The sequence below is a fragment of the Camelina sativa genome, chromosome 16 (genome assembly GCF_030686135.1).
Source record: "Camelina sativa cultivar CO46 ecotype springtype chromosome 16, ASM3068613v1".
Taxonomy (NCBI): Eukaryota; Viridiplantae; Streptophyta; class Magnoliopsida; order Brassicales; family Brassicaceae; genus Camelina; species Camelina sativa.
In genome coordinates this window covers 5,894,860-5,906,491 of record NC_141895.1, presented here as the reverse complement: position 1 = coordinate 5,906,491, position 11,632 = coordinate 5,894,860, and positions in this window count along the sequence as shown.

The following is an 11,632-nucleotide window of genomic DNA, read 5'->3' as shown; positions in this document are numbered from 1 at the left end:
TATTATGACATGCATGGATCATATCCTAAAATTTTATAGTTGTTTTCATCATTCGAAGTTTTCCACCGGTATACATATTCAACCATCAAGTACATATGTACCATGTATGTTAATCGTTGTTATCAGTATAAATAGTTAACTGCAACCAAGAGAACAAAATCATTATATGAAAATCATTTTCCTTAAATTTAGCCTTTTTGTCAAAAGTTTTAGGTCATCAAATTAATATGAGTTGGTATATTTTTTTTTTGAAAATTTGTGAATTTTCATTTAAGAAATTAGATTGTAGTAGCTACAATAGGAATATACAACAGATAAGCCTTGCCAAAAAAAATAAACTCAAGGGTTATCTAGATACTATTGTAAGATAGATGAGATCTACACATATTTGAGCCAGTCTCGTAGAAGGTTTTTGAAGAGCTTCATGTTACTTCTTGCGAGTATTGCATCTCTAACGCTCCTGTCCAAAACCTTGAATAGAACATGCGGTGGAGTGGTGGTGTTATTGTGGAGCCTGCTAGTGCGTTCCATCCATATGGTGTAGATGACTACATGTGTTATAATCCTCGTGAGAGTAAGAGCAGAGGTGTTGTTTGGTTGAGCTAGCCATCCTGAGAGAGCGTCCTAGGTGTGAAAGGCAAAGGGTCGATACCCGAGCCCTTTTGTAGCATGTAGCCATATCTCTTCACTGAACTCACAATGTATGAAAAGGTGGTCACGAGTTTCCTGATAAGCACCACAAAGACAGCAGGAAGTGTCAATCTGCATTCCCCAGTTCGCCAATCTTGTCCTCGTTGGAAGCCTGTCCAGATGAGTTAGCCAGTGAAGGAACGCATGTCTTGGAGTAGCGCCTTTGAACCAGATTTGCTTCGTCCAAGAGAGAGGAATAGCTCTTTATCTTAAGGCCTCCCACGTTGCTTTTGAGCTGAACAGATCCCGATCATCGCCGTCAATGGACCATAGGAAAGAGTCTATTTCTGTGGCTAGAATAGGGAGTTGCATCGTTGTGAGATGGATATGTAGGAATTCTGCTTGCGGTGATCGCGTCGGACGAAGATTCCATCCAGCAGATGAGCAAGCTTGCAATACCGTTCCATGAATTGGGATTCCAGTTTGTGCCGGTCCGGTTGGTCCCAGAAAGTGGATAAGTGGACCAAAGAGTGTCCAATAGTCATACCAGAAGCTGGCCCTTTTACCATTACCGAGGTCACAACGAAGAAAGCTTGTAGCAATAGTACGAAGGTTTAGCAGAGCTCTCCAAGTCCAAGAAGTTGCCTTCTTCTCATCAAGCAACCAGAAGATTTCATCTTTAATCTTGTTATTTCTCAACCATTGTGCCCAGAGGGAGTCTCCTGTAAATAGCCGCTAGATTAGTTTGAGGCAGAGCGTACGGTTCCAGGTAGAGAAGCAGCGAAGCCCAAGGCCACCATCCTCCTTTGGTAAACATAACTGATTCGAAGCAACCTTTGCACGGTGTTTCTTGTTTATGTCACCTGTCCAAAGAAAACTAGAGCAAAGGCTCTGAATACGCTTGATACAACCTTTTGGTAGTATGAAAGCTGAGGCCCAGAAGTTAACTGTCCCATAAATAACTGATCTGATTAGTTCCAATCTGCCCGCATAAGACAAAGCACGAGCTGACCAGAAAGTGAAACTGTTCGTGACTATGTCAATTAACGGTCTGTACTCAGCTATTTGGAGCTTCCTATGCATCAGGGGAAGACCAAGATAACGAAATGGGATTGAACCCAATTTGAAACCAAGAGAAGCTTGGCTATCAGTTTCAGATTGGTTCACACCTCCGAGGTACAGCTCAGTCTTATCCTTGTTCATGGATAGGCCAGATATGTCTGAGAAATCCTGAAGCACTGTTGTGATGTTGCACAGGGATTCTTTGTTGCCATCAAAGAAAATCATGATATCATCAACAAAAGCTAGATGAGTTACCTGAGGATCTGTGGCAGATTGGTGGTGACCAATGAGGTTGGCATTGTATCCACTGTTTAGCATCTGAGAGAACACCTCCATGGTTAAGGTAAAGAGGTAAGGGGACAATGAGTCACCTTGCCTAAGCCCTTTTGCTCCGCTAAAGTAACCACATGATTCTCCATTCACCAATACTGAAAACATCGGCGTTGTGATGCACTGAGTGACTAATTTGATAAAGTGTGAAGGAAAGTTCATGGCCTGCAGGACGTTGATTATGAAGGTCCAATTCACTGAGTCGAAAGCTTTTTTGAGATCAACCTTAAGAAAACCCCTTGGAGTGATGTTCTTCTGATTATATCCTTGTACTAACTCTGTTGCCAGCAATACATTTTCCACCAACAAACGGCCAGGAATGAAAGTGGATTGTGTGTTGGAGACAAGATCTGGTAACACTGCTTTACGCCTGTTTGCTAAGAGTTTGGAGATCACTTTGTAGATTATATTACAGCAGGCAATGGGCTGGAAATCACTCATTCTAGAAGCATTTGACTTTTTTGGGATGAGAGACAATAGGGTGGAGTTCCATTGCTTAAGGAATTGTCCCGATGTATAGAAATCAGTCACTGCTTCAATCAAGTCAGAACCCACAGTGTCCCATTGAGCAGTGAAAAATTCAGCACAATAACCGTCCGATCCTGGAGCCTTGTTGTGCGGTAGAGAGAAGAGAGCAGTTTTAATTTCCTCAGGAGAGAAGGGCTTTGAGAGTACCTGGATCTCTGAAGCAGAACGTCGTTGTGGGACAAAAGAAGTTAGAGCCTCTGCAGTAGGCGGATTGGCCGTTGACTGTGAACCTATAGAGTTCTTAAAGTACCGTACTGCAACTTGTTGGATACCCAACCTAGAGTTCCCCAGCTGATCATCATCATCCATCAGGGACAAAATCTGGTTAAAGGCTTGACGAGATGAGATCACTCTGTAGAAGAAGCTCGAATTTTTGTCACCATCTCTTAGCCAGCATATCCTTGACTTTTGCCTCAGGTAATTTTCTTCAGCTTTAGCTAAAGTGCACCATTTCTGATGAGCTTGCTGTTCCTTGTGTTTTTCCTCATCAGTAGGCGAATTGAGCAGATTTTGTTGGCATACTAACAGCTCCTCATATGCTTCACTCGTACGCTTCTCAATCCCTGAGTAGTTATCTCTGGCAAAGGAACGAATAACACTCTTTAACTCGTTTAATTTCCTGGATATCTTCAACATCTTTGAGCAATCAAACGCTAGAGCTTGCCACCACAATTTGATCAAAAGAGAAAAATCAGCATTCTGATTGAGGAGGGTTAAGAATCTGAATGGCGTTTTCCTCTTTTGGTTGCCGGAGTCCAAGAAGAGGCAACACAGACTGTGATCCGAAAAACCAGGTCCACCAAAAACTCCCAAAGAATTTGGAAAAGAGATTAGCCAGCTATCATTGAAAAGGATACGATATAGTTTCTCAGCAATCAATCCAACTTCATGATTATTAGTCCAAGTGAAGGTGTTCCCGTAGAAGGGGAGATCTGAAAGGTACGAAGTCGTTAGACATTCTCTCAAATTGGACATTCCACCTGATTGTGAGACATTGGAAGGGATTGAGTGTTCATGGGAGAAAAGAACTTGATTGAAATCGCCAACAACCGTCCAAGGTTTGTTCAGGACTACCGAATAAGAGGCGAGATCCTGAATTTCGCCCCAAAGGATCTTACGATCTGCACCACTAGAGGAGGAGGCATACACAATGGAAACCACCAGCTCCGAAGACACAAAAGGGAGTTCCACTAAGCAGACTATCATCTGCAGAGACTTAGACAAAATGGTGACCTTAACCGAAGGGTGTCATACAACCCATATTTTACCAAGTTCTGAATACTCATAATTATCCGAGTAGTGCCATCCTGGAACCACACTAGAGACAAAATTTTGAGCCTTCTCTGGACTCACTCGAGTTTCAACAATTCCACCAAAAAGAGGCGTATGTACTTTTAGCCATTTCCGGAAGCTTCTACGCTTTATGGGATCATTAAGACATCTTACATTACGACAAAAATATCCATAAAGGGGATATTGAGTTAGAGGGATATAGGGCCTCTAACCCTAGCTTTATGTTCTTTTTTCTTTAGCAAGCGCTTGGAGATAACCCTGATAAATTTATCTGAATCTGCTTCAGGATTATCATCATCCCCCGAGAGGATGTCATGATCAGATGAAGACGCTTGAGCATTAATCACATCTTCGCTTGGAGGAAGATGGGAGAACAGATTTGCCGAGAGATCAACACAAAGCTTTTCCTCGTGGAGCTTTTTACCATATCCGGTAGATGTGGTTCTAATAGCAGGAGCTTTGTTGCTCGGTTCACCAACAACACGAACAGAAGAATCCGCTAAAGCTACTGTGGAAACATGTTTAGCAAAGGGGTTCTCTGGTGGTGGCATCGTGTGTGGCACTTTGGTGGTTGTAGGTTCTGTGATTTCAACAATTGGGATTTGGTTCTAGATGGGAGCTTTACCACTTTTCTTTTCTTTCTTAGCACGAGGACAAGTCGCCGTGGTGTGCTTCACCGATCCACATAGGGTACAAGTAGGTGGAGCATTGGGACATCGAGAGATGGTGTGTCCAACCTTCTTGCAATGTCTACGGAGCGAGGGGAGCCAAGGGCTGGAGACCCGGATTCTTTTTATTTGCCATGATTCAAATCTAGCATTGACTGCATCCGGAAGAGGTGTACGAGGGTCAATAACCGTGTATACCTTAGCAACTTCTATGTTCAGGAGCTTTTCAGTTTGAGGGTGTAAGCAAACTGGGTGCCCAACCAGACCAGCTATATGTTCCAATCCTTCCCGGTTGAAGAATTCAAGTGGAACTCCATGGAAATCAAGCCATACAAGGACCATTGACAACTCCGGCTTCTTGGGAGTAACATTCGGAGACAACTTTGCAACAAACATCGTTTGGCCATCAACTTGCCAGAGGCATTGACTAAGAATTCTCCTCCTCGCATTCGGGCAAGATACTTTGAAGAGGAAGGAGTTTCCTTCCATTTTGGACAATGTTATGTCCTTCCGTTGTCTGCTCCAAATACCATTAACAATAGCATGGACGGCTCCTCGGGCCGGCGGTTCTTCGTAGAATTGACCAATAATAAAACTGTCCCAAGCCTATTTATTTTTCTCAATAACAGAGTTCGGGATAGTAACACAAACCTCTCCCGATTCAAGAGTAAATGGAGATCCCTTTCGCTGAAGCTGAGTTGCACTATCCTTGAGCAAGGCTTTCCAGGGATGATCTTCTGTCACACGCTCCGCAGGAGGGTGAGACACCATTGTCGTGTTTGTAGCCGTAACAGGTCTTGGGGATTTCTTGCCAGATCTGGTGCCGACATGATTATCAACATGTATCAGATTGATAACGTTTGACACTGTAGCCCTAATATTTGGGGATTTAGGGTTTGCGATTGCTGGAACAGTGATCTCCAGATTGGGGGTTTGTAGACAGGAATCGTTATTCTAGTTGTTAGCTGATTTCAACGTAGAGGCAACACATTCGGAGGAGAGCTAACAGAGACATCCCCAGCTGATTTGGGCGAATCAGGTAGAGCGTGTTTCAGAGGGGAAGTAGCAGAGGTGGCTGATCCAGTGGGGATGTCGCCGGGAGTTGACCCATGAGGGGCGAAGGGACCAACGCCGAAATCGGCAAAGGTGATGGGAAAAGAAAGAGGATCGCGTGTTTGGGAGAGAAAAGTCAAAGGGAGAGAAAAGTCAGAAGGTTTTTTACACAGAAGAAGTTTGTTATCGATCTCTCTTAAACCAGTTATCTTTTGTTGGTATATCTTTTGTTTCCATCACTTTCAAACCAGTTATCGAAATGAAGATGGCATTTATATTGACCAGCAAATTAGTGTATTAGACATCCATTTGCATCCATGGTCTCTACTAATTTTTGTATAATGATTTTTTTTTGCCCGCAATTTTTGTATAATGACTAAGATAATACCAACACCTAAACACACAAATTAATTATTATATGCCACTATGCCAGTTGTTGTTTTTGTTGTTTTTTAACATTGGAATTGCCACCTTAGACATTTCGATCCACCAAACAAAACAATAATGCAATGAGATAATATAAGCGATACTTTTCATGTTTGTATTTATATATTTAACTTTTCTTTTTAGTTTGGGATACTTAACTTCAGATCCCAGTATATGTAAAATTCGTATGTTATATACTATATTTTAACTTTGAATTTTCACTATTTATTTAATGTAATGAATATCATTAACTTGATTGCCTAATAAATCGAACGTATCTGAATTAGAATTTTGAATAGTTTAATTATTAGAAGCACCAGAAAGTAGTATGTACGTACTCTTTGTTAATTACTTCGCACCGACGTTATGAATCCATCTGCCTAAATTTCATACTTTTGGTTCTACGCTTTAATAAGTAAGACCTTCACTATAACAATAACCAAAGTTAAAAAAGTCTATCTAAAATATTTTACTACTACAACAATACAAAGCAAGAAACGTCGATTTCTCCAATTTCAGAATATAACATTTATATAAGCTTTTTATTAAGAAGAACGATTCCTTCGTTGACTTTTTTAAATTCATTCTCGAGTTCATAAATTACTTGGTATTGGTAACATGAGATTGTTTAATTATTATGTGCTTCTGCAGAGAAAGTTAATATACTCCACTTGTTTAGCAGATGCAACTATATAAATGTGGCAAAATGGTGAAACTTGAAATCATGAAAGTGTGAAAATAAAAAAGACAAGTCGAAGATAATTTTTTATAAAGAAAAATGGAGAGACATGGAGGTAAGAAATGTCGGTGAAAATAAAAAGACGAGAAAAATGTCGAGAGAGTCTGACAAAGCTCGCGTGCCGATCAATTATTCAGTTTAGTATATTCAGGAGTTTGTCTCTCGTTCTACAATATCATAATGTACAAGTCCAAAAAATCACTTCTGCACTACCACCTTTGATATTATCAACAAACTCCATCTACCGTACGCTTTAATTTTTATTTATTCAGAGTTATTATAATGTTTTTCCACAAACCCTACATCTCCTTTTAATAATAACCTTTTTATAACGATGATTCGTTAACCTAATAAATAACAGATGATAATATAACCAAATCATGCAAAAGGTTGAGAGATATACGAGTCACTTCTTTATTAGCTTCAACAAGAACAAGAATTTGAGATACTTATCTATTGATATGACGTTTCTTCTGTGGGTATCTTTTATTTATTTTGATCAACATTCATTCGAATAGTGAAATCAAATCATAAAAAGCATTTCTGAGCGAGTGATAGATGCTTTTGATGATAAAAAGGTAAAATAAAAAAACGGAAATCAAATGGCAAACGACCGTGAAAAAAGTTTTTTTCACCTTCGATCTCTCGTAGTTATATTATTCGTATAGACAATGATTACGAAAATATGTAAGCATCATCACCAAAAACAAATGGTAAATACCAAAATATGAGAAGACAAAATAATAGTGTGCTTGTTGTAATGCTCAGAAGAGTAGACAAGGGTTCCATGACTATCAAATCACTTCATTAATACAATTTAATGTCAATGCCCAATAATCCAGAGTTTCATTAGACAACAAATCTGATGGTAGTTGATAATAATTGTTATGTGTATCTAAAGGAAAAAAAAAAAAGTAGAAAACATGAATGTCTTATTTCTTAAGATATAGTTATAGAAATTAGAAATCTTCGATTGTTTATATTATTTCATAAGGTAAGAAATTGTACGTACCTAACATGGAATCTTTTTTTTTTAATCTTGCCCATACTTTCAATTAAATTACGTTTGTAATTCGTGAAAAAAAAAAATTTTGGTGGACCCTAAAACGAAATAAGATCCTCATGACAAATGCCAATCTGACATAAAACAGTCATGTCGCCATAGGTTACTATGCATGACAAAAAGTAAAACACACAACAACAACAAAAAAAGAGGATCATTAAGAAAAAAATGTTTTCATTTCATTAGATTAAGAAATAATCCTTCTTTAGATTTTATGATTTTGTATAAAATTAATTTATAGGCTTTCTGTTAGAGTCTCATAAAAATGAAAAACGTGATGATTAGTTGAATACAAAAATGAGACATGCGTAAGGACCCCCTACCCATACCCACAACACGCTTTGAATCATCTTCGATTGATGATAATTGAGTCATGCATAGTAAACGCTACTACGACTATTGAATTACTAAATTATTTGGTCAACTATATTAGAATATTTCCCTTCATTTGATATGATAGTAGTATAGTATGAATATGTAGATATTATGCGTGGTGGTTTGTCAAAGTGAACGCTCCAATCAATGGAAAGACAAAAAAAAAAGAAAAAAAAACGCTATCAGTGAGAAGCCTTATAAAAACATACAACTAAAAATCATGTATATTCAATATCACTAGTAAATACTAGTTTTTATAGCAAATTAAATAGCTTTTAGTATGGGTAGATTGGAGTGTATTACTAACTCTTTTTCTTTTCATCGAGTATGAATGAGAAAGCAGTACTGGACAAGTACCTAGTGAACAAATTTATTGTTTTGTTGGAATACTTTTTTGATGAATAATTTGATACGGCCGTAAAATTAACTCAGTGGGGCGACCAATCTTAATAAAATCATCGTCACATATGTTGTTAAATAAAAAACAAATTATGGAACATCTAGGTGTACCAAGTCCGAAGATGCAAACAATTTTAGCCGCAAAAAAAGGTTTGTGTCTACAAATTTTGTATCAAATCATAATGTTTATTTAACTATATAAAGTCAGTCTAAGGTCAACAAAATCTGGGCCAATATAGCAGTATTCCAAATAGACGTATCTATTTTTTTTTGTTTTTTGAAACGTCGTATTGTCATTAATAGAGTGTAGAGAAGTAGAACATTAGAGACACGTACCGTTTGTTTGATGCATCATGCATGTGTCTGTGACTCTATGCCAAGTGATCATTGGTGATTCGTCCATCTTAGAATATCTTATTATTTATATACCCATATAGTTTGCTTTACAATTACAATCTCTGAATTCTATGTTTAAGATCATCCATGCAACATCCCAATTTCACCGTCGTAAGTTAAGGCTCTTCTTTAAAAGGAAGTTTTTAACCCAATTTACAAGTTGGACACAATAAGATCCTCAATAGTCTAGAGTTAAAAGTGAACTATGTACGAGGACGATACATCAACTGCAAGAAAATTATTATATGAAACACCATCATCACGAGATTTATGACAGATCTTAGTCGTACGTACATAAATTTGCTGACATATTTGTATGATATTTGCAATGATTTTTATATTTATTTTCTTACCAAATTTGCAGTAAAACATTTATATATTATTCTGAAATACAGAATCTAAAAATCGATCGTAATATTTAATTACATTTTAGTTAAACAAGCATGTTGAAGTCTAACATAGGGTAGCGAAGGTCATCAAATGGCCACTTGGACCCCGATGAGAAAATTCAAGTGGGATGCCTTGTTGGCTTTAGTATAATATTGACCACAATTTTATATGCTTTTAGTTCTATATTTCTATATAAATATATACTGAATAATAATTATATTCCATAATTTAAATATATGTCTACATTAGGGTGTTTCTTTTTGTTAAATATCCAAGGAAGAGTGCCTAAAGCATTTTGGAACCATTTATTTTTAAAAACTTAACTTTATAATATACCATATAGTAAATACACCATACGTTAGTAAAAAAAAATGGATGAAAGATATAGTAATTAAGCTGGGTTATTTATTATGTATTCATTGTCAAAATAGCATGGTGTTTTGGTTGGGTTTACTTTTAACAAATAACATAATATGATACTAACTCTATTTGTATGAATCATGAACAAACAGAAGACCAATTAGGGTTCTTCTTCCACAATAAGTTTTTTTTGTTATGACGTCATGATGGTTTAAAGATAAAAATTAAACATCCATTGAAAGAAAAATATAGAAAATTTTGAAACAACTATAAAAGATTAGAAATTACTAAAAGAAAAATATATCCAAACTCAAATCATTCCAATATCTTATAGTTGTTTACTGAAATGTTATTACTACTTTTTAAGAGTTTCAAATTCAATGCATCAGTGACAATAATCTCGCGAACCATGGTCATTACAGAACTGTATGCCATTAAACATATAAAAAATAAAATTAAGTGTAATTTGTATATCAACTGTTAAAAAAGAGAGTAAAATACCCCTTGAGTTCGAAACTGCTTCGAACGAGTGAGACAATTTATTTTAAAATGATTGTTCAATTGTTGGTCCCAGCGGGAGGTAATGTCCATATCGCGTAAACATTAGTCTGATAGAAGGACGAGTTTTCATTAGCATGCATAAGAAAAACATAATATTGTGGTACAAATTTTATTGAGCATACTACTTGTTTGCGACCGATTTTGGGAATCCTCCAATAATTGAACTTGTTGGTTATGGGGAACACTATGCTATATTCTCGATGAACATATATAGGATAGACGATTCAATTTGTAAAGAGCGAACCATGTTAAAAAAAAAAATTGTTTGATGAAAGTAGGAAACTCTGTTTGACACTCAAGTCATAATTGAACAACAAAACTAATGCAGGAGCCAACTTTTACAAAATAACTAATGGTGGTAGTTATGGACCGGGTCATGAAAGATCAGAGTTCAATATATTATTTGTGGATTTGAGGAGGCAAACTTCTAGAATTGGATTGGAACTCTCGGAAAAAACATGCTTTACATGATGTTTGTGATGTTGATGCACCATGTATATGTGTATTAAGGCTTTATCAGCTCCTAATGGTTGTTCCATTGCCGACAAGTCTAAGAAGTGGGTCAGAGACATGGTTTCCTCGCGGTACCATTTTATGGGTTGAGCCACACATGCTCACGATGCATTTTTTTTTTGTTGGTATGGTTAGGTAGTTTGTTGATCTCTAGTATATTATTTATGAATCTTAGTCACATGTTATGATCCTACTAATAGCAAAAAATCACTTTTACAATTGGCCTCACTCTCCTCTCGCACAACACGGGTAGAATAGTGCTCCTAAAAACCAATATGTGAGAATGAGATAGTTTAAATGAATGCACAACTCATCTGAGTTATTTTTAGCCATGAAAAAAGAATTAAGGAAAATTAGCTCATGTCTAATTAAATAAATTTTATCAAGTATAAAAGTCATTATACAAATGGTTTCTGATCCAATATGGGGGAATAAAACAATCAGAATAATAACTAGGCTTTTATACTTTTATGCATCCATATTGAGTTATTTTGCTACAATAACAATTTATATAAATAAAAAAATATTTTTAAATTTTAGTGTATTTGTTACTACACACATACAAACATGAGGTAATTTTTTACAGTAACAATTTATGTAAACATCAATAAATATTTTCAAATTTAGACTCATTAGATACCATTCAACCTTAAGATAGTGTATACAATAAATAATGTGACTGTATGACTGTTTGACTGTTTTGAGTTTTGATATAAACTTTAATAGGATCTTGGACTAATTTTTGTAGAAAAATTCTAACAATTTTTTTCCTTATTATCCCACAAAAATTCCAGTTTAATCCATGTAATTTAGATTAATACAAAAAAAGCAAAAAAAAAAAAAAAA